The 24,348-nt window shown below is 35.7% G+C and overlaps 1 pseudogene; it reads right to left on the bottom strand.

The window, feature by feature from the left end:
• Window positions 1-8,194: 8,194 nt before the first annotated feature.
• Window positions 8,195-11,106, bottom strand: LOC146887708 (uncharacterized; annotated as a pseudogene).
• Between the last annotated feature and the right edge of the window lie 13,242 nt (window positions 11,107-24,348).

Here is a 24,348-nt window from a genome sequence, read left to right as displayed (position 1 = left end):
TGAAGATGGAGTGTTTTAAAACGAAGTCATGCCCCATCCTAAAAGAAGATGACAAGAGTCCATGGGAGCAATATCACATAATACTTCTTTCACACATTGCCATGTACTGAATTTGATCCATGCTTGATCCAGATGAAAGGTTGCTGGTAACTAGAGTTTCTCCACCAATCTCTGGCTGACTATATTGTTTTCGCTTCCGTAATCGAATGCAACTAAACATGGATGGCCTTCGGTTAAACACTTTGTATAATAAACTTCCTTTCCTATTCCAAATCTAGATAGCCAGGCTCTGAATACCAAATGATGTGAATCCACAGGGTTCGATTCGTTTGACTGATCTATCATTGTTGGAATGCTAACAAGCAAGAAATTTGACAAATTATTTAAAACGAGAAAATGAAAACATAAAAGAAGATGGAACAGAAATTGATAGACATCACACTTCCGAGAATGGAAGATAAGCCTAAGAGTTGAAACACACAAAGGGATAAAGGACCTTTGATTAAACTCATGGATTCTTGAATCACTCAAGAACTTAGGAGAATCACTCTCACTAAGATAGATGAGATAAAACTCGTTTATTTTCTGAATAAAACACAGCTTGCCTTCATTGATGAAAATGGTTCAACTTATATAGGAGCTTTAACCATCAGAATTACAAAAGACACATAAATTTCAATATCATCCCGCTTAAAGCTATTAATTAATGATCCACTCAAGCTACTGACGATCCGCTACTTAATGGTTGATTGTAACTGAATTTAAGGCTACCAGAAGTCATCCACAAACTTTGAGCAAAGGTCCTCTTGATCTTCCAAAGGTTGGTTCTTAAGTTGGCATATGGACCCTTATTTCAACTTGAAGATGAAGCAAAACTAAAGTCCATTAATTGGTTAAGCACAAACACAATTTGGTCAGCCAATTTTACAAAGCATTGGGCCCTTATTTGAGTAAATGAAACTGCATCAACACGGCGCATCAGTCATCCTCCATTTGACCCATATGCAATTCACATCATACCCTCCTTCTTCGAGAAGATTTGTCCCGAATCTTAAGACACTAGTTTTAATGTAAGTTTATTATGATCTTGTGAAGGACTTTTATTTTTTCACAAGTTGAAAATAATTCTCTTCTTGCAGGATCAAATTCAACTTGATATTTGTTACTTTCCAATGGTTGCAATCCGTCGATAACATTTCTTGGCAACAATACCTCACCTTGATATGTAACAATAAATAATTCCATGCACTGTGTTTATCGAATTTGCTTCCTATCGACGGACCAAATGCATAATAAAGCACTATGAACAAGCTTCCTTTTTAAACATGGAAGTTGGTGTGTTTCATTCACATGCTTATCCTTTAGTTCCTGTAAAATGACATCACAAACTGTACAAGAAAAAACATTGACGAATAAACTTTCTCTAGTTCCATTTATTTTTCTTTATTTTCCCTTCCTTCTGGAGTTTATATTACTTGTTTTCTTTTTCTGTTTTCTCCTTCATCCTACGTTCATCCTTACTGACTTGTCTTGGTGTCATAAATTTCTACTTCTTTTGATGTCCCTCATGCCTCAAATAAAGGGAACGTTTATCAAGATGGAGTGTTTAAAAATGAAGCCATGCCCATCCCAAAAGAAGATGACAAGAGTCCATAGGAGCAATATAACATAATACTTCTTTCACACATTGCCATGTACTGAATTTGATGCATGCTTGATCCAGATGAAAGGTTGCTGGTAACTGGAGTTTCTCCACCAATCTTTGGCTCACAACATTGTTTTCGCTTCCGTAATCGAATGCAACTAAACATGGATGGCCTTCGGTTAAACACTTTGTATAATAAACTTCCTTTCCTATTCCAAATCTAGATAGCCAGGCTCTGAATACCAAATGATGTGAATCCACAAGGTTCGATTCGTTTGACTGATCTATCATTGTTGGAATGCTAACAAGCAAGAAATTTGAAAAATTATTTAAAACGAGAAAATGGAAACATAAAAGAAGATGGAACGGAAATTGAAAGACATCACACTTCCGAGAATGGAAGATAAGCCTAAGAGTTGAAACACACAAAGGGATAAAGGACCTTTGATTAAACTCATGGATTCTTGAATCACTCAAGAACTTAGGAGAATCACTCTCACTAAGATAGATGAGATAAAATTCGTTTATCTTTTGAATAAAAGTCAGCTTGCCTTCGTTGATGAAAATGGTTCAACTTATACAGGAGCTTTAACCATCAGAATTACAAATGACACATAAATTTCAATTACAACCCGATTAAAGCTATTAATTAATGATCCACTCATGCTAATGACGATGTGTTACTTAATGGTTGATTGTAACTGAATATAAGGCTACCAAAAGGCATCCACAAACTTTGAGCAAAGGTCCTCTTGATCTTCCAAAGGTTGGTTCTTAAGTTGGCATATGGACCCTTATTTCAACTTGAAGATAAAGCAAAACTAAAGTCCATTAATTGGTTAAGCACAAACACAATTTGGTCAGCCAATTTTACAAAGCATTGGGCCCTTATTTGAGTAAAAGAAACTGCATCAACACGACGCATCAGTCATCCTCCATTTGACCCATATGCAATTCACATCATACCCTCCTTCTTCGAGAAGATTTGTCCCGAATCTTAAGACACCAGTTTTAATGTAAGTTTATTATGATCTTGTGAAGGACTTTTATTTTTTCACAAGTTGAAAATAATTCTCTTCTTGCAGGATCAAATTCAACTTGATATTTGTTACTTTCCAATGGTTGCAATCCGTCGATAACATTTCTTGGCAACAGTACCCCACCTTGATATGTAACAATAAATAATTCCATGCACTGTGTTTATCGAATTTGCTTCCTATCGACGGACCAAATGCATAATAAAGCACTATGAACAAGCTTCCTTTTTAAACATGGAAGTTGGTGTGTTTCATTCACATGCTTATCCTTTTGTTCCTGTAAAATGACATCACAAACTGTAGAAGAAAAAACGTTGACGAATAAACTTTCTCTAGTTCCATTTCTTTTTCTTTATTTTCCCTTCCTTCTACAGTTTATATTACATCTTTTTCTATTCTTTCTTTTTCTGTTTTCTCCTTCAGCCTACGTTGATCCTTACTGACTTGTCTTGGTGTCATAAATTTCTACTTCTTTTGATATCCCTCATGCCTCGAATAAAGGGAACGTTCATCAAGATGGAGTGTTTAAAAATGAAGCCATGCCCCATCCCAAAAGAAGATGACAAGAGTCCTTGGGAGCAATAACACATAACACTTCTTTCACACATTGCCATGTACTGAATTTGGTCCATACTTGATCCAGATGAAAGGTTGCTGGTAACTGGAGTTTCTCCACCAATCTTTGGCTCACAACATTATTTTCGCTTCCGTAATCGAATGCAACTAAACATGGATGGCCTTCGGTTAAACACTTTGTATAATAAACTTCCTTTCCTATTCCAAATCTAGATAGCCAGGCTCTGAATACCAAATGATGTGAATCCACAAGGTTCGATTTGTTTGACTGATCTATCATTGTTGGAATGCTAACAAGCAAGAAATTTGAGAAATTATTTAAAACGAGAAAATGGAAACATAAAAGAAGATGGAACGGAAAGTGAAAGACATCACACATCCGAGAATGGAAGATAAGCCTAAGACTTGAAACACACAAAGGGATAAAGGAACTTTGATTCAACTCATGGATTCTTGAATCACTCAAGAACTTAGGAGAATCACTCTCACTAAGATAGATGAGATAAAACTCGTTTATCTTTTGAATAAAACTCAGCTTGCCTTCGTTGATGAAAATGGTTCAACTTATATAGGAGCTTTAACCATCAGAATTACAAAAGACACATAAATTTCAATATCATCCCACTTAAAGCTATTAATTAATGATCCACTCAAGCTAATGACGATGCGCTACTTAATGGTTGATTGTAACTGCAATTAAGGCTACCAAAAGTCATCCACCTTGATATGTAACAATAAATAATTCCATGCATTGTGTTTGACGAATTTGCTTCTTATCGACGGACCAAATGCATAATAAAGCACTATAAACAAGCTTCGTTTTTAAACATTGAAGTTGGTGTGTTTCATTCACATGCTTATCCTTTAGTTCCTGTAAAATGACATCACAAACTGTAGAGGAAAAAACATTGACGAATAAACTTTCTCTAGTTCTATTTATTTTTCTTTGTTTTCCCTTCCTTCTGCAGTTTATATTACTTCTTTTTCTACTCTTTGTTTTTCTGTTTTCTCCTTCAGCCTACGTTGATCCTTACTGACTTGTCTTGGTGTCATAAATTTCTACTTCTTTTGATGTCCCTCATGCGTCAAACAAAGGGAACGTTCATCAAGATGGAGTGTTTTAAAACGAAGCCATGCCCATCCCAAAAGAAGATGACAAGAGTCCATGGGAGCAATATCACATAATGCTTCTTTCACACATTGCCATGTACTGAATTTGATGCATGCTTGATCCAAATGAAAGGTTGCTGGTAACTGGAGTTTCTCCACCAATCTTTGGCTCACAACATTGTTTTTGCTTTCGTAATCGAATGCAACTAAACATGGATGGCCTTCGGTTAAACACTTTGTATAATAAACTTCCTTTCCTATTCCAAATCTAGATAGCCAGGCTCTGAATACCAAATGATGTGAATCCACAGGGTTCGATTCGTTTGACTCATCTATCATTGTTGGAATGCTAACAAGCAAGAAATTTGAGAAATTATTTAAGACGAGAAAATGGAAACATAAAAGAAGATGGAACGGAAATTGATAGACATCACACTTCTAAGAATGGAAGATAAGCCTAAGAGTTGAAACACACAAAGGGATAAAGGACCTTTGATTAAACTCATGGATTCTTGAATCACTAAAGAACTTAGGAGAATCACTCTTACTAAGATAGATGAGATAAAACTCGTTTATTTTCTGAATAAAACTCTGCTTGCCTACATTGATGAAAATGGTTCAACTTATATAGGAGCTTTAACCATCAGAATTACAAAAGACACATAAATTTCAATATCATCCCACTTAAAGCTATTTATTAATGATCCACTCAAGCTAATGACGATGCGCTACTTAATGGTTGATTGTAACTGCAATTAAGGCTACCAAAATTCATCCACCTTGATATGTAACAATAAATAATTCCATGCATTGTGTTTGACGAATTTACTTCTTATAGACGGACCAAATGCATAATAAAGCACTATAAACAAGCTTCGTTTTTAAACATTGAAGTTGGTGTGTTTCATTCACATGCTTATCCTTTAGTTCCTGTAAAATGACATCACAAACTGTAGAGGAAAAAACATTGACGAATAAACTTTCTCTAGTTCTATTTATTTTTCTTTGTTTTCCCTTCCTTCTGCAGTTTATATTACTTCTTTTTCTACTCTTTGTTTTTCTGTTTTCTCCTTCAGCCTACGTTGATCCTTACTGACTTGTCTTGGTGTCATAAATTTCTACTTCTTTTGATGTCCCTCATGCCTCAAATAAAGGGAACGTTCATCAAGATGGAGTGTTTTAAAACGAAGCCATGCCCATCCCAAAAGAAGATGACAAGAGTCCATGGGAGCAATATCACATAATACTTCTTTCACACATTGCCATGTACTGAATTTGATCCATGCTTGATCCAGATAAAAGGTTGCTGGTAACTGGAGTTTCTCCACCAATCTTTGGCTCACAACATTGTTTTCGCTTCCGTAATCGAATGCAACTAAACATGGATGGCCTTCGGTTAAACACTTTGTATAATAAACTTCCTTTCCTATTCCAAATCTAGATAGCCAGGCTCTGAATACCAAATGATGTGAATCCACAGGATTCAATTCGTTTAACTGATCTATCATTGTTGGAATGCTAACAAGCAAGAAATTTGAGAAATTATTTAAAACGAGAAAATGGAAACATAAAAGAAGATGGAACGGAAATTGATAGACATCACACTTCCAAGAATTGAAGATAAGCCTCAGAGTTGAAACACACAAAGGAATAAAGGACTTTTGATTAAACTCATGGATTCTTGAATCACTCAAAGGATTTTTTTTTCTTTTAGGGTTAGAACCAGTTATGACCACGAGATGTTTTGTGGGCAGAATTAGATATTCTTTTGAAAATTGGGTGAAGAAGAAAGTAATAAGGGGTGAATCTAAAAGTGAAAGGAAAGAATCGCTCTTTCCAAAGGAGGCAACACACAAAGGTTGGCAAAATCCTTTGATACAGCCAAGGGTTCTTGAATCACTCAAGAACTAGGAGAATCACTCTCACTATTAGATAGAAAATTGAATTTCTGAACAAAACTTAACTTGATTTCATTGATAAGAAATGGTTCAGCTTATATAGAGGCTTTAACCATTAGGGTTACAAAAAGACCATTAATTGTCATTATATCCCACTAGTGCTAATAATAAACCAATCAAGCTAATAATTGTCCACTACCTAATGGCTAATTATAACTGAAATTGGGGCAGCCAAAAAGTCATCCAAAATTATTCAGCAAGGTCTTCTTAGTCTTCCAAGGCTGGTTCTTAAGATTTCAAATGGGCCTTTATTTAAATAAAAGAAACTGCATTAATCTGGCGCGTTAGTCCTCTTCCATTTGGGCCACGATGCAATTTACAACTTTTGTCTTTTCTCCTTCAAACTTGGGCTTGTACTCAAATAATATTGACAACACTTGTTGTAGAGCTTCTTTTGCTTTCTTTGCTCTAGACCTTGTCATAGGTCCTCCAAGTTCTTCAAGTGGATCCTTGTCTTTGCTCATTGTCACACCTCCATCATTCTCTCCCTCTTGAGAAGGATTTGTCCTCAAATCAGATTCTCCCTCTACATCAAAAAGGGATAAGTCAGACACATTGAATGTGGAACTAACATTATACTCACCAGGCAGATCAATTTTGTAAGCATTGTCATTTATTCTTTCAAGCACTTGGAATGGACCATTTCCCCTTGGTTGAAGCTTTGATTTTCTTTGTTCTGGAAACCTTTTCTTTCTCATGTGCACCCAAACCCAATCTCCAGGTTGGAAGACAATCTTCTTTCTACCTTTGTTAGCTTGCGTTGCATAGCTTTCGTTTTTCTTTTCAATTTGACCCCTTACTTGCTCATGTAACTTCTTCACATAGTCAGCTTTAGCCTGTGCTTCTTTATGCTTAAACATGGAAATGTTAGGCATAGGTAGCAAATCAAGAGGAGTTAAAGGGTTAAATCCATATACAATCTCAAAAGGTGAATAATTAGGTGTGCTATGGACAACCCTATTATAAGCAAACTCAACATGAGGCAAACATGCTTCCCAAGACTTAAGATTTTTCTTTATAACAGTCCTAAGTAATGTGCCTAAAGTTCTATTGACTACCTCAGTTTGACCATCAGTTTGTGGGTGACGAGTAGTAGAAAATAACAATTTAGTACCAATCTTACCCCACAAGGTCCTCCAAAAGTGACTAAGGAATTTTGTATCCCTATCACTCACAATGCTCCTTGGTAGTCCATGAAGTCTTACTATTTCCTTGAAAAACAAGTCAGCCACATGACAAGCATCATCCACCTTCTTGCAAGGTATGAAGTGTGCCATTTTAGAAAATCTGTCAACAACAACAAAGACAGAATCCTTTCCATTCTTTGTTTTAGGCAGCCCCATAACAAAGTCCATTGAAATATCAGTCCAAGGATATTCAGGAACAGGTAAAGGAGTATATAATCCATGAGGCTTCACCTTAGATTTAGCTTTTTTACACACAATGCAGTGATCACAAAACTTATGTACATCACCTTTCATATGAGGCCAAAAGAAGTGCTCTTGCAAAATTTCCAAAGTCTTTTGAACCCCAAAATGACCCATCAAACCTCCTTCATGTGATTCAGTCACAAGCAACTCTCTAATGGAACACTTAGGCACACACAATTTATTTGATTTAAACAAGAATCCATTATGCCTATAGTAACCATTTTCAGAAAACTTTTCACATGCAGCATATATTTCAGCAAAATTTGCATCATTCTTGTACATGTCTTTCAAAGATTCAAGACCAAACAATTTAGTTTCAAGCATAGAAAGCAATGCATGCCTCCTAGAAAGTGCATCAGCCACTATATTTCCTTTTCCCTTTTTATACTTGATTACGTACGGAAATTGCTCCAAAAACTCTACCCATTTAGCATGTCTCTAATTAAGCTTACCTTGTCCTTTCAAGTATTTCAAGGACTCATGATCACTGTGAATGACAAATTCTTTGGGTAACAAATAGTGTTGCCAAGTCTTTAAAGCTTTAACCAAAGCATACAATTCCTTATCATAAGTAGAATAGTTAAGGGCAGCCCCACTTAACTTTTCACTAAAATAAGCAATGGGATGTCCATCTTGCAACAAAACAGCCCCAATACCCACATTTGATGCATCACACTCAATTTCAAAAGATTTTGCAAAATTAGGCATGGCAAGAATAGGTGCATTAGTTAGCTTATGCTTGAGGGAAGCAAAGGCCTCCTCTTGTTTCTCTCCCCATTTAAAACCCACATTCTTTTTAACAATTTCATTTAGAGGTGCAGCCAGGGTACTAAAATCCTTAACAAATCTCTTGTAAAAACTTGCTAAACCATGAAAACCCCTCACCTTACTGACAGTCTTAGGTGTAGGCCATTCTTGGATGGCCTTGACCTTTTCTGCATCAACTTGTACACCTTTAGCACTCACAACAAAACCCAAAAACACCACATGATCAGAATAAAAGATGCATTTTTCCAAATTGGCATACAATTTTTCTTTTCTAAGAACAACCAAAACAGATTGCAAATGCTCAACATGCAACTCAAGACTGGTGCTATAGATCAGAATATCATCAAAGTACACCACAACAAATTTACCAATAAACTCTCTTAAAACATGGTTCATTAACCGCATAAAAGTACTAGGTGCATTTGTCAAACCAAAGGGCATAACCAACCACTCATACAATCCATATTTAGTTTTAAAAGCAGTTTTCCATTCATCACCTTTTCTAATCCTAATCTGATTATAGCCACTTTTAAGATCAATTTTAGAAAACACACATGCACCATAAAGTTCATCAAGAAGATCATCTAACCTTGGAATTGGATGCCTATACTTGATGGTGATGTTGTTTATTGCTCTACAATCAGAACACATCCTCCATGAGCCATCCTTTTTGGGCACCAAAATCACAGGTACAACACATGGACTCATGCTATCCCTCACCCAACCTTTACTCATGAGTTCAGTAACTTGTTTTTCAATCTCTTTGGTCTCTTGTGGGTTGCTCCTATAAGCTGGCCTATTGGGCAAAGTAGCTCCCAGAATGAGATCAATGTGATGCTCAATTCCTCTCAAAGGTGGCAAACCATCAGAGACACTTGCTGGAAACACATCTTTATAATCCTGCAAAAGGGACTCAATATTAGAGGGCAATTCAAATTTGCCAAATTGGTCAGAATTTGAAATTTGATTTTGACAAAACAATAAGTAGAGGGGCTGTATTGCGCAAAGCACCCTCCTTACCTCTCTTTCTCTTGCTAAATAAACTTGCTTACCCTCAAATGTTTCATTTTCTCTCATTTTCCTGTCAAGTGTTTCACTCTTTTTCTTTTTCCTTTCAAATGTTTCACTCTTTCTCTCATTTGCTAACTTTTCTCTCATTTTTATTTGATCCTCACACACCTCTTTAGGAGACAAGGGTTTGAGGACCACTTTTTTATCTTGATACATGAAAGAGATTTTGTTAGTGAAACCATCATGAATGGCTTTAATGTCATACTGCCACACGGTCTTCCCAAAAGAATATGGCTAGCCTCCATGGGAACCACATCACATAAGATCTTATCTTCATATTTCCCAATGGAGAAAGAGACTTCAGCTTGCTGTTTCACTTGGACTTCTTCTCCTTCACTAAGCCATTGAAGTTTGTATGGCCTAGGATGTGGTTTAGTGTCCATGTTCATTTTTGACACTAATCTTGAACTCACCACATTGGTACAACTTCCTCCATCAATGATTACCAAACATACATTACCATTAACTGAACATCTTGTATGAAAAATATTCTCCCTTTGAGATGCATCCTCGGCCTTGACTTGACTTCCCAGCATCCTTCTAATCATGTATAACTCTCCTACATTAGGTTTCAACTCGCCATCACTCTCTTTTACCTCTCCATCATCATCAGAATCGCTTGTGTACTCCCCATTATCCTTAAGAAGAACGGTCTTCTTTGTAGGACACTCATAGGCATAATGTCCCATGCCCAAACATTTAAAACATTTCACTTCTCTAGTCCTCTTTGGTGGATGTTAAGGTTTCTTTTGAACAATTTTTCCTTCATTAGAAAGCACTGAATTGCTAGAGGAGGCAACACCTTCTTTCTTTACTCTATCTTTCCAGTTTGAAGAATTGAAATTGGTAGAACTCTTTCTTGTTGTACTTTTTCTTTTAATTTGTTGTTCTACCTGTATGGCTTTATGCAATAGATCCTCCATCTCCACAAACTCCTGCAACTCAACAACATCTCTAATATCATGATTTAATCCATTAAGGAAACGTGCCATAGTTACCTCAGGATCTTCTTCAATTTTGTCTTGGATGATAAGAATCTCCATCTCCTTATAATACTCATCCACTCCCTTGCTTCCTTGAGAAAGTCTTTGTAGTTTCAATTTTAAGTCCCTATGAAAGCTACAAGGTACATACCGCTTCCTCATGACCCTTTTCATCTCACCCCAAGTGTCCACCAAAGGCTCCTCATCTCTAATCCTCTATCTTTGCAACTTGTTCCACCAAATTAAAGCATAATCAAAAAATTCAGTTGCTGCAAGCCTTACCTTTTGCTCCTCACTATAATTATTGCAAGAAAATACATGCTCAATTTTGAGCTCCCACTCCAAGTAAGCTTCAGGATCATTCCTCCCCTTGAAAGGTGGCACATTCAACCTTACTCCTTCTATTCTCCCTTCATTCCTTTGTGGCCCTCCTCCTCCTCCTCTTGGTGGGGTTCTATTCTCTAGTTGGTCCAACCTATCATGAAACTCATCTTGTTGTTGCTTCATCAACCTCTCCAAATGTTGAGATAATGCAGCAATTTGCATCTGAATATCATTCCTTTCTGCCATGATTAACTAACAGATCAAGGTAACAAGAACAAAATATATATATGGTGTTTGAAAATTTTCTCACCCACTCAAGTGTTTGCACTCACAGATTGGCTTTTACTAAAAATAAAACACTCTTGCCTTTTACCACTCAAATTCTCCTTGGTTTCTTAGGCAATTCAAGAGATTATGGCCATAACAAAGAACAATTCTCCAATATGTGCAGCGAAACGCTTGTAAGTAGACAAAGAAAGGTTAACAAAGAAAAAAAAAGGCCAAGAAAAGTAGGTAAAAAGAAGGAAATCAGCAACAATCCTTCAATAACACCAATATATTACCTTATAAAAATTGTTACGAGGCATGAATCATTCGGCCCAATTTTTTTTTCACAGTTTCAGTATAATTACGAATTGCTGTAACTATTTTCTTTTTTTAATTTTTAGAAGGGCCTAACTTTTGCAATGATTCAGCACAAACATAAATAATACAAGTAATAAGGTAATGAATTGGTAAAATAAGAAAGAAGGAAGGATGTTACCAATTTGACGTTCAAACCCTTAAACCGAAGCTTTGAATACCAAATGATATGAATCTCATTGCACAAGGGCTAATTTAGGATTTTTTTTTTCTTTTAGGGTTAGAACCAGTTATGACCACGAGATGTTTTGTGGGCAGAATTAGATATTCTTTTGAAAATTGGGTGAAGAAGAAAGTAATAAGGGGTGAATCTAAAAGTGGAAGGAAAGAATCGCTCTTTCCAAAGGAGGCAACACACAAAGGATGGCAAAATCCTTTGATACAGCCAAGGGTTCTTGAATCACTCAAGAACTAGGAGAATCACTCTCACTATTAGATAGAAAATTGAATTTCTGAACAAAACTTAACTTGATTTCATTGATAAGAAATGGTTCAGCTTATATAGAGGCTTTAACCATTAGGGTTACAAAAAGACCATTAATTGTCATTATATCCCACTAGTGCTAATAATAAACCAATCAAGCTAATAATTGTCCACTACCTAATGGCTAATTATAACTGAAATTGGGGCAGCCAAAAAGTCATCCAAAATTATTCAGCAAGGTCTTCTTAGTCTTCCAAGGCTGGTTCTTAAGATGTCAAATGGGCCTTTATTTAAATAAAAGAAACTGCATTAATCTGGCGCGTTAGTCCTCTTCCATTTGGGCCACGATGCAATTTACAACTTTTGTCTTTTCTCCTTCAAACTTGGGCTTGTACTCAAATAATATTGACAACACTTGTGGTAGAGCTTCTTTTGCTTTCTTTGCTCTAGACCTTATCATAGGTCCTCCAAGTTCTTCAAGTGGATCCTTGTCTTTGCTCATTGTCACACAATGATAGATCAGTCAAATGAATCGAACCCTGTGGATTCACATCATTTGGTATTTAGAGCCTGGCTATCTAGATTTGGAATAGCAAAGGAAGTTTATTATACAAAGTGTTTAACCGAAGGCCATCCATGTTAGTTGCATTCGATTACGGAAGCGAAAACAATGTTGTGAGCCAAAGATAATCTTAAGACACCAGTTTTAATGTAAGTTTATTATGATCTTGTGAAGGACTTTTATTTTTTTCACAAGTTGAAACTAATTCTCTTCTTCCAGGATCAAATTCAACTTGATATTTGTTACTTTCCAATGGTTGCAATCCGTCGATAACATTTCTTGGCAATAGTACCCCACCTTGATATGTAACAATAAATAATTCCATGCATTGTGTTTGACGAATTTGCTTCTTATCGACGGACCAAATGCATAATAAAGCACTATGAACAAGTTTCCTTTTTAAACATGGAAGTTGGTGTGTTTCATTCACATGCTTATCCTTTTGTTCCTGTAAAATGACATCACAAACTGTAGAAGAAAAAATATTGACGAATAAACTTTCTCTAGTTCCATTTATTTTTCTTTATTTTCCCTTCCTTCTGCAGTTTATATTACTTCTTTTTCTACTCTTTCTTTTTCTGTTTTCTCCTTCAGCCTACGTTGATCCTTACTGACTTGTCTTGGTGTCATAAATTTTTGATGTCGCTCATGCCTCAAATAAAGGGAACGTTCATCAAGATGGAGTGTTTTAAAACGAAGCCATGCCCATCCCAAAAGAAGATGACAAGAATCCATGCGAGCAATATCACATAATACTTCTTTCACACATTGCCATGTACTGAATTTGATCCATGCTTAATCCAGATGAAAGGTTGCTGGTAACTGGAGTTTCTCCACCAATCTTTGGCTCACAACATTGTTTTCGCTTCCGTAATCGAATGCAACTAAACATGGATGGCCTTCGGTTAAACACTTTGTATAATAAACTTCCTTTCCTATTCCAAATCTAGATAGCCAGGCTCTGAATACCAAATGATGTGAATCCACAGGGTTCGATTCGTTTGACTGATCTATCATTGTTGGAATGCTAACAAGGAAGAAATTTGAGAAATTATTTAAAACGAGAAAATGGAAACATAAAATAAGATGGAACGAAAATTGATAGACATCACACTTCCAAGAATGGAAGATAAGCCTAAGAGTTGAAACACACAAAGGGATAAAGGACCTTTGAATAAACTCATGGATTCTTGAATCACTCAAGAACTTAGGAGAATCACTCTCACTAAGATAGATGAGTTAAAACTCGTTTATTTTCTGAATAAAACTCAGCTTGCCTTCATTGATGAAAATGGTTCAACTTATATAGGAGCTTTAACCATCAGAATTACAAAAGACACATAAATTTCAATATCATCCCGCTTAAAGCTATTAATTAATGATCCACTCAAACTAATAACGATCCGCTACTTAATGGTTGATTGTAACTGAATCATCCACCAACTTTGAGCAAAGGTCCTCTTGATCTTCCAAAGTTGGGTTCTTAAGTTGGCATATGGACCCTTATTTCAACTTGAAGATAAAGCAAAACTAAAGCCCATTAATTGGTTAAGCACAAACACAATTTGGTCAACCAATTTTACAAAGCATTGGGCCCTTATTTAAATAAAAGAAACTGCATCAACACGGCGCATTAGTCATCCTCCATTTGACCCATATGCAATTCACATCATACCCTCCTTCTTCGAGAAGATTTTTCCCGAATCTTAAGACACTAGTTTTAATGTAAGTTTATTATGATCTTGTGAAGGACTTTTATTTTTTCACATGTTGAAACTAATTCTCTTCTTGCAGGATCAAATTGAACTTGATATTTGTAACTTTCCAATGGTTGCAATCCGTCGATAACATTTGTTGGTAACAGTACCCCACCTTGATATGTAACAATAAATAATTCCATGCATTGTGTTTGACAAATTTGCTTCTTATCGACGGACCAAATGTATAATGAAGCACTATGAACAAGCTTCCTTTTTAAACATGGAAGTTGGTGTGTTTCATTCACATGCTTATCCTTTTGTTCCTGTAAAATGACATCACAAACTGTAGAAGAAAAAACATTGACGAATAAACTTTCTCTAGTTCCATTTCTTTTTCTTTATTTCCCTTCCTTCTGCAGTTTATATTACTTCTTGTTCTGTTCTTTCTTCTCCTGTTTTCTCCTTCAGCCTACGTTGATCCTTACTGAGTTGTCTTGGTGTCATAAATTTCTACTTCTTTTGATGTCCCTCACGCCTCAAATAAAGGGAACGTTCACCAAGATGGAGTGTTTTAAAACGATGCCATGCCCATCCCAAAAGAAGATGACAAGAGTCCATGGGAGCAATATCACATAATACTTCTTTCACACATTGCCATGTACTGAATTTGATCCATGCTTGATCCAGATGAAAGGTTGCTGGTAACTGGAGCTTCTCCACCAATCTTTGGCTCACAACATTGTTTTCGCTTCCGTAATCGAATGCAACTAAACATGGATGGCCTTCGGTTAAACACTTTGTATAATAAACTTCCTTTCCTATTCCAAATCTAGATAGCCAGGCTCTGAATACCAAATGATGTGAATCCAAAGGGTTCGATTCGTTTGACTGATCTATCATTGTTGGAATGCTAACAAGCAAGAAATTTGAGAAATTATTTAAAATGAGAAAATGGAAACATAAAAGAAGATGGAACGGAAATTGATAGACATCACACTTCCAAGAATGGAAGATAAGCCTAAGAGTTGAAACACACAAAGGGATAAAGGACCTTTGAATAAACTCATGGATTCTTGAATCACTCAAGAACTTAGGAGAATCACTCTCACTAAGATAGATGAGATAAAACTCGTTTATTTTCTGAATAAAACTCAGCTTGCCTTCATTGATGAAAACGGTTTAACTTATATAGGAGCTTTAACCATCAGAATTACAAAAGACTCGTAAATTTCAATATCATCCCGCTTAAAGCTATTAATTAATGATGCGCTCAAGCTAATAACGATCCGCTACTTAATGGTTGATTGTAACTGAAATTAAGGTTACCAAAAGTCATCCACAAACTATGAGCAAAGGTCCTCTTAAAGGGATAAAGGACCTTTGATTAAACTCATGGATTCTTGAATCACTCAAGAACTTAGGAGAATCACTCTCACTAAGATAGATGAGATAAAACTCGTTTATTTTCTGAATAAAACTCAGCTTGCCTTCATTGATGAAAATGGTTCAACTTATATAGGAGCTTTAACCATCAGAATTACAAAAGACACATAAATTTCAATATCATCCCGCTTAAAGCTATTAATTAATGATCCACTCAAACTAATAACGATCCGCTACTTAATGGTTGATTGTAACTGAATCATCCACCAACTTTGAGCAAAGGTCCTCTTGATCTTCCAAAGTTGGGTTCTTAAGTTGGCATATGGACCCTTATTTCAACTTGAAGATAAAGCAAAACTAAAGCCCATTAATTGGTTAAGCACAAACACAATTTGGTCAACCAATTTTACAAAGCATTGGGCCCTTATTTAAATAAAAGAAACTGCATCAACACGGCGCATTAGTCATCCTCCATTTGACCCATATGCAATTCACATCATACCCTCCTTCTTCGAGAAGATTTTTCCCGAATCTTAAGACACTAGTTTTAATGTAAGTTTATTATGATCTTGTGAAGGACTTTTATTTTTTCACATGTTGAAACTAATTCTCTTCTTCCAGGATCAAATTGAACTTGATATTTGTAACTTTCCAATGGTTGCAATCCGTCGATAACATTTGTTGGTAACAGTACCCCACCTTGATATGTAACAATAAATAATTCCATGCATTGTGTTTGACGAATTTGCTTCTTATCGACGGACCAAATGTATAATGAAGCACTATGAACAAGCTTCCTTTTTAAACATGGAAGTTGGTGTGTTTCATTCACATGCTTATCCTTTTGTTCCTGTAAAATGACATCACAAACTGTAGAAGAAAAAACATTGACGAATAAACTTTCTCTAGTTCCATTTCTTTTTCTTTATTTCCCTTCCTTCTGCAGTTTATATTACTTCTTGTTCTGTTCTTTCTTCTCCTGTTTTCTCCTTCAGCCTACGTTGATCCTTACTGAGTTGTCTTGGTGTCATAAATTTCTACTTCTTTTGATGTCCCTCACGCCTCAAATAAAGGGAACGTTCACCAAGATGGAGTGTTTTAAAACGATGCCATGCCCATCCCAAAAGAAGATGACAAGAGTCCATGGGAGCAATATCACATAATACTTCTTTCACACATTGCCATGTACTGAATTTGATCCATGCTTGATCCAGATGAAAGGTTGCTGGTAACTGGAGCTTCTCCACCAATCTTTGGCTCACAACATTGTTTTCGCTTTCGTAATCGAATGCAACTAAACATGGATGGCCTTCGGTTAAACACTTTGTATAATAAACTTCCTTTCCTATTCCAAATCTAGATAGCCAGGCTCTGAATACCAAATGATGTGAATCCAAAGGGTTCGATTCGTTTGACTGATCTATCATTGTTGGAATGCTAACAAGCAAGAAATTTGAGAAATTATTTAAAATGAGAAAATGGAAACATAAAAGAAGATGGAACGGAAATTGATAGACATCACACTTCCAAGAATGGAAGATAAGCCTAAGAGTTGAAACACACAAAGGGATAAAGGACCTTTGAATAAACTCATGGATTCTTGAATCACTCAAGAACTTAGGAGAATCACTCTCACTAAGATAGATGAGATAAAACTCGTTTATTTTCTGAATAAAACTCAGCTTGCCTTCATTGATGAAAACGGTTTAACTTATATAGGAGCTTTAACCATCAGAATTACAAAAGACTCGTAAATTTCAATATCATCCCGCTTAAAGCTATTAATTAATGATGCGCTCAAGCTAATAACGATCCGCTACTTAATGGTTGATTGTAACTGAAATTAAGGTTACCAAAAGTCATCCACAAACTATGAGCAAAGGTCCTCTTAAAGGGATAAAGGACCTTTGATTAAACTCATGGATTCTTGAATCACTCAAGAACTTAGGAGAATCACTCTCACTAAGATAGATGAGATAAAACTCGTTTATTTTCTGAATAAAACTCAGCTTGCCTTCATTGATGAAAATGGTTCAACTTATATAGGAGCTTTAACCATCAGAATTACAAAAGACACATAAATTTCAATATCATCCCGCTTAAAGCTATTAATTAATGATCCACTCAAACTAATAACGATCCGCTACTTAATGGTTGATTGTAACTGAATCATCCACCAACTTTGAGCAAAGGTCCTCTTGATCTTCCAAAGTTGGGTTCTTAAGTTGGCATATGGACCCTTATTTCAACTTGAAGATAAAGCAAAACTAAAGCCCATTAATTGGTTAAGCACAAACACAATTTGGTCAACCAATTTTACAAAGCATTGGGCCCTTATTTAAATAAAAGAAACTGCATCAACACGGCGCATTAGTCATCCTCCATTTGACCCATATGCAATTCACATCATACCCTCCTTCTTCGAGAAGATTTTTCCCGAATCTTAAGACACTAGTTTTAATGTAAGTTTATTATGATCTTGTGAAGGACTTTTATTTTTTCACATGTTGAAACTAATTCTCTTCTTCCAGGATCAAATTGAACTTGATATTTGTAACTTTCCAATGGTTGCAATCCGTCGATAACATTTGTTGGTAACAGTACCCCACCTTGATATGTAACAATAAATAATTCCATGCATTGTGTTTGACGAATTTGCTTCTTATCGACGGACCAAATGTATAATGAAGCACTATGAACAAGCTTCCTTTTTAAACATGGAAGTTGGTGTGTTTCATTCACATGCTTATCCTTTTGTTCCTGTAAAATGACATCACAAACTGTAGAAGAAAAAACATTGACGAATAAACTTTCTCTAGTTCCATTTCTTTTTCTTTATTTTCCCTTCCTTCTGCAGTTTATATTACTTCTTGTTCTGTTCTTTCTTCTCCTGTTTTCTCCTTCAGCCTACGTTGATCCTTACTGAGTTGTCTTGGTGTCATAAATTTCTACTTCTTTTGATGTCCCTCACGCCTCAAATAAAGGGAACGTTCACCAAGAAGGAGTGTTTTAAAACGATGCCATGCCCATCCCAAAAGAAGATGACAAGAGTCCATGGGAGCAATATCACATAATACTTCTTTCACACATTGCCATGTACTGAATTTGATGCATGCTTGATCCAGATGAACGGTTGCTGGTAACTGGAGTTTCTCCACCAATCTTTGACTCACAACATTGTTTTCGCTTCCGTAATCGAATGCAACTAAACATGGATGGCCTTCGGTTAAACACTTTGTATAATAAACTTCCTTTCCTATTCCAAATCTAGATAGCCAGGCTCTGAATACCAAATGATGTGAATCCACAGGGTTCGATTCGTTTGACTGATCTATCATTGTTGGAATGCTAACAAGCAAGAAATTTGAGAAATTATTTAAAATGAGAAAATGGAAACATAAAAGAAGATGGAACGGAAATTGATAGACATCACACTTCCAAGAATGGAAGATAAGCCTAAGAGTTGAAACACACAAAGGGATAAAGGACCTTTGAATAAACTCATGGATTCTTGAATCACTCAAGAACTTAGGAGAATCACTCTCACTAAGATAGATGAGATAAAACTCGTTTATTTTCTGAATAAAACTTAGCTTGCCTTCATTGATGAAAACGGTTTAACTTATATAGGAGCTTTAACCATTAGAATTACAAAAGACTCGTAAATTTCAATATCATCCCGCTTAAAGCTTTTAATTAATGATGCGCTCAAGCTAATAACGATCCGCTACTTAATGGTTGATTGTAACTGAAATTAAGGCTACCAAAAGTCATCCACCTTGATATGTAACAATAAATAATTCCATGCATTGTGTTTGACGAATTTGCTTCTTATCGACAGACCACATGCAGAATAAAGCACTATGAACAAGCTTCCTCTTTAAACAGGGAAGTTGGTGTGTTTCATTCACATGTTTATCCTTTAGTTCCTGTAAAATGACATCACAAACTGTACAAGAAAAAACATTGACGAAAAAACTTTCTCTAGTTCCATTTCTTTTTCTTTATTTTCCCTTCCTTCTGCAGTTTATATTACTTCTTGTTCTATTCTTTCTTTTCCTTTTTCTCTTTCAGCCTACGTTGATCCTTACTGACTTGTCTTGGTGTCATAAATTTCTATTTCTTTTGATCTCCCTAATGCCTCAAATAATGGGGAACGTTCATCAAGATGGGGTGTTTTAAAACGAAGCCATGCCCATCCTAAAAGAAGATGACAAGAGTCCACGGGAGCAATATCACATAATACTTCTTTCACACATTGCCATGTACTGAATTTATTGCATGCTTGATCTAGATGAAAGGTTGCTGGTAACTGGAGTTTCTCCACCAATCTTTGGCTCACAACATTGTTTTCGCTTCCGTAATCGAATGCAACTAAACATGGATGGCCTTCGGTTAAACACTTTGTATAATAAACTTCCTTTCCTATTCCAAATCTAGATAGCCAGGCTTTGAATACCAAATGATGTGAATCCACAAGGTTCGATTCGTTTGACTGATCTACCATTGTTGGAATGCTAACAAGCAAGAAATTTTAAAACGAGAAAATGGAAACATAAAAGAAGATGGAACGGAAATTGATAGACATCACACTTCCAAGAATGGAAGATAAGCCTAAGAGTTGAAAAACACAAAGGGATAAAGGACCTTTGATTAAACTCATGGATTCTTGAATCACTCAAGAACTTAGGAGAATCACTCTCACTAAGATTGATGAGATAAAACTCGTTTATTTTCTGAATAAAACTCAGCTTGCCTTCATTGATGAAAATGGTTCAACTTATATAGGAGCTTTAACCATCAGAATTACAAAAGACACATAAATTTCAATATCATCCCGCTTAAAGCTATTAGATAATGATCCACTCAAGCTAATGACGATGCGCTACTTAATGGTTGATTGTAACTGAAATTAAGGCTACGAAAAGGCATCCACCTTGATATGTAACAATAAATAATTCCATGCATTGTGTTTGATGAATTTGCTTCTTATCGACAGACCAAATACATAATAAAGCACTATGAACAAGCTTCCTTTTTAAACATGGAAGTTGGTGTGTTTTAATCACATGCTTATCCTTTAGTTCCTGTAAAATGACATCACAAACTGTAGAAGAAAAAACATTAACGAATAAACTTTCTCTAGTTCCATTTCTTTTTCTTTATTTTCCCTTCCTTCTGCAGTTTATATTACTTCTTGTTCTATTCTTTCTTTTCCTTTTTCTCCTTCAGCCTACGTTGATCCTTACTGACTTGTCTTGGTGTCATAAATTTCTACTTCTTTTGATCTCCCTCATGTCAAAAGTTGTAAGCGGGATAATATTGAAATTTATGTGTCTTTTTCCATTCTGATGGTTAAAGCTCCTATATAAGTTGAACCATTTTCATCAATGAAGGCAAGCTGAGTTTTATTCAGAAAATAAATGAGTTTTATCTCATCTATCTTAGTGAGAGTGATTCTCCTAAGTTCTTGAGTGATTCAAGAATCCATGAGCTTAATCAAAGGTCCTTTATCCCTTTGTGTGTTTCAACTCTTAGGTTTATCTTCCATTCTTGGAAGTGTGATGTTTATCAATTTCCGTTCTATCTTCTTTTATGTTTCCATTTTCTCATTTTAAATAATTTCTCAAATTTCTTACTTGTTAGCATTCCAATAATAATAGATCAATCAAACGAATCGAACCCTGTGGATTCACATCATTTGGTATTCAGAGCCTAGCTATCTAGATTTGCAATAGGAAAGGAAGTTTATTATACAAAGTGTTTAACCGAAGGCCATCCATGTTTAGTTGCATTCGATTACGGAAGCGAAAACAATGTTGTGAGCCAAAGATTGGTGGAGAAACTCCATATACCAGCAACCTTTCATCTGGATCAAGCATGGGTCAAATTCAGTACATGGCAATGTGTGAAAGAAGTATTATGTGATATTGCTCCCATGCACTCTTGTCATCTTCTTTTGAGATGGGCATGGCTTCGTTTTAAAACACTCCATCTTGATGAATGTTCCCTTTATTTGAGGCATGAGGGACATAAAAAGAAGTAGAAATTTATGACACCAAGACAAGTCAGTAAGGATCAACGTAGGCTGAAGGAGAAAAAGGAAAAGAAAGAATAGAACAAGAAGTAATATAAACTGCAGAAGGAAGGGAAAATAAAGAAAAAGAAATGGAACTAGAGAAAATTTATTTCGTCAATGTTTTTTCTTCTACAGTTTGTGATGTCATTTTACAGGAACTAAAGAATAAGCATGTGAATGAAACACACCAACTTCCATGTTTAAAAAGGAAGCTTGTTCATAGTGCTTTATTATGGATTTGGTTCGTCGATAAGAAGCAAATTCGTCAAACACAATGCATGGAATTATTTATTGTTACATATCAAGGTGGATGACTTTTGGTAGCCTTAATTTCAGTTACAATCAACCATTAAGTAGTGCATCGTCATTAGCTTGAGTGGATCGTTAATTAATAGCTTTAAGCGGGATGATATTGAAATTTATGTGTCTTTTGTAATTCTGATGGTTAAAGCTCCTATATAAGTTGAACCATTTTCATCAATGAAGGCAAGCTGAGTTTTATTCAGAAAATAAACGAGTTTTATCTCATCTATCTTAGTGAGAGTGATTCTCCTAAGTTCTTGAGTGATTCAAGAATCCATGAGTTTAATCAAAGGTCCTTTATCCCTTTGTGTGTTTCAACTCATAGGTTTATCTTCCATTCTTGGAAGTGTGATGTCTATCAATTTTCGTTCTATCTTTTTTTATGTTTCCATTTTCCCGTTTTAAATAATTTCTCAAATTTCTTACTTGTTAGCATTCCAATAATAATAGATCAATCAAACGAATCGAACCCTGTGGATTCACATCATTTGGTATTCAGAGCCTGGCTATCTAGATTTGCAATAGGAAAGGAAGTTTATTATACAAAGTGTTTAACCGAAGGCCATCCATGTTTAGTTGCATTCGATTACGGAAGCGAAAACAATGTTGTGAGCCAAAGATTGGTGGAGAAACTCCATATACCAGCAACCTTTCATCTGGATCAAGCATGGGTCAAATTCAGTACATGGCAATGTGTGAAAGAAGTATTATGTGATATTGCTCCCATGCACTCTTGTCATCTTCTTTTGAGATGGGCATGGCTTCGTTTTAAAACACTCCATCTTGATGAATGTTCCCTTTATTTGAGGCATGAGGGACATAAAAAGAAGTAGAAATTTATGACACCAAGACAAGTCAGTAAGGATCAACGTAGGCTGAAGGAGAAAAAGGAAAAGAAAGAATAGAACAAGAAGTAATATAAACTGCAGAAGGAAGGGAAAATAAAGAAAAAGGAATGGAACTAGAGAAAATTTATTTCGTCAATGTTTTTTCTTCTATAGTTTGTGATGTCATTTTACAGGAACTAAAGAATAAGCATGTGAATGAAACACACCAACTTACATGTTTAAAAAGGAAGCTTGTTCATAGTGCTTTATTATGGATTTGGTTCGTCGATAAGAAGCAAATTCGTCAAACACAATGCATGGAATTATTTATTGTTACATATCAAGGTGGGGTACTATTGCCAAGAAATGTTATCGACGGATTGCAACCATTGGAAAGTAACAAATATCAAGTTGAATTTGATCCTGGAAGAAGAGAATTAGTTTCAACTTGTGAAAAAATAAAAGTCCTTCACAAGATCATAATAAACTTACATTAAAACTGGTGTCTTAAGATTCGGGACAAATCTTCTCGAAGAAGGAGGGTATGATGTGAATTGCATGTGGGTCAAATGGAGGATGACTGATGCGCGGTGTTGATGCAGTTTCTTTTATTTAAATAAGGGCCCAATGCTATGTAAAATTGGCTGACCAAATTGTGTTTGTGCTTAACCAATTAATGGGCTTTAGTTTTGCTTTATCTTCATGTTGAAATAAGGGTCCATATGCCAACTTAAGAACCAACCTTTGGAAGATCAAGAGGACCTTTGCTCAAAGTTTGTGGATGACTTCTGGTGGCCTTAAATTCAGTTACAATCAACCATTAAGTAGCGGATCGTTATTAGCTTGAGTGGATCATTAATTAATAGCTTTAAGCGGGATGATATTGAAATTTATGTGTCTTTTGTAATTCTGATGGTTAAAGCTCCTATATAAGTTGAACCATTTTCATCAATGAAGGCAAGCTGAGTTTTATTCAGAAAATAAACGAGTTTTATTTCATCTATCTTAGTGAGAGTGATTCTCCTAAGTTCTTGAGTGATTCAAGAATCCCCGAGTTTAATCAAAGTTCCTTTATCCTTTTGTGTGTTTCAACTCTTAGGCTTATCTTCCATTCTTGGAAGTGTGATGTCTATCAATTTCCGTTCCATCTTCTTTTATGTTTCCATTTTCTCGTTTTAAATAATTTCTCAATTTTCTTGCTTGTTAGCATTCCAACAATGATAGATCAGTCAAACGAATCGAACCCTGTGGATTCACATCATTTGGTATTCAGAGCCTGGCTATCTGGATTTGGAATGAGAAATGAAGTTTATTATATAAAGTATTTAACCGAAGGCCATCCATGTTTAGTTGCATTCGATTACGGAAGCGAAAACAATGTTGTTAGGCAAAGATTAGTGGAGAAACTCCAGTTACCAACAACCGTCCATGTGGATCAAGCATGGATCAAATTCAGTACATGGCAATGTGTGAAAGAAGTATTATGTGATATTGCTCCCATGTACTCTTGTCATCTTCTTTTGGGA

This window comes from Vigna unguiculata, chromosome 3, assembly GCF_037176805.1.
Source record: "Vigna unguiculata cultivar grain cowpea cultivar isolate G323 ecotype 2 chromosome 3, ASM3717680v1, whole genome shotgun sequence".
Lineage (NCBI taxonomy): Eukaryota > Viridiplantae > Streptophyta > Magnoliopsida > Fabales > Fabaceae > Vigna > Vigna unguiculata.
This window is presented reverse-complemented; position numbering and strand designations above follow the sequence as displayed.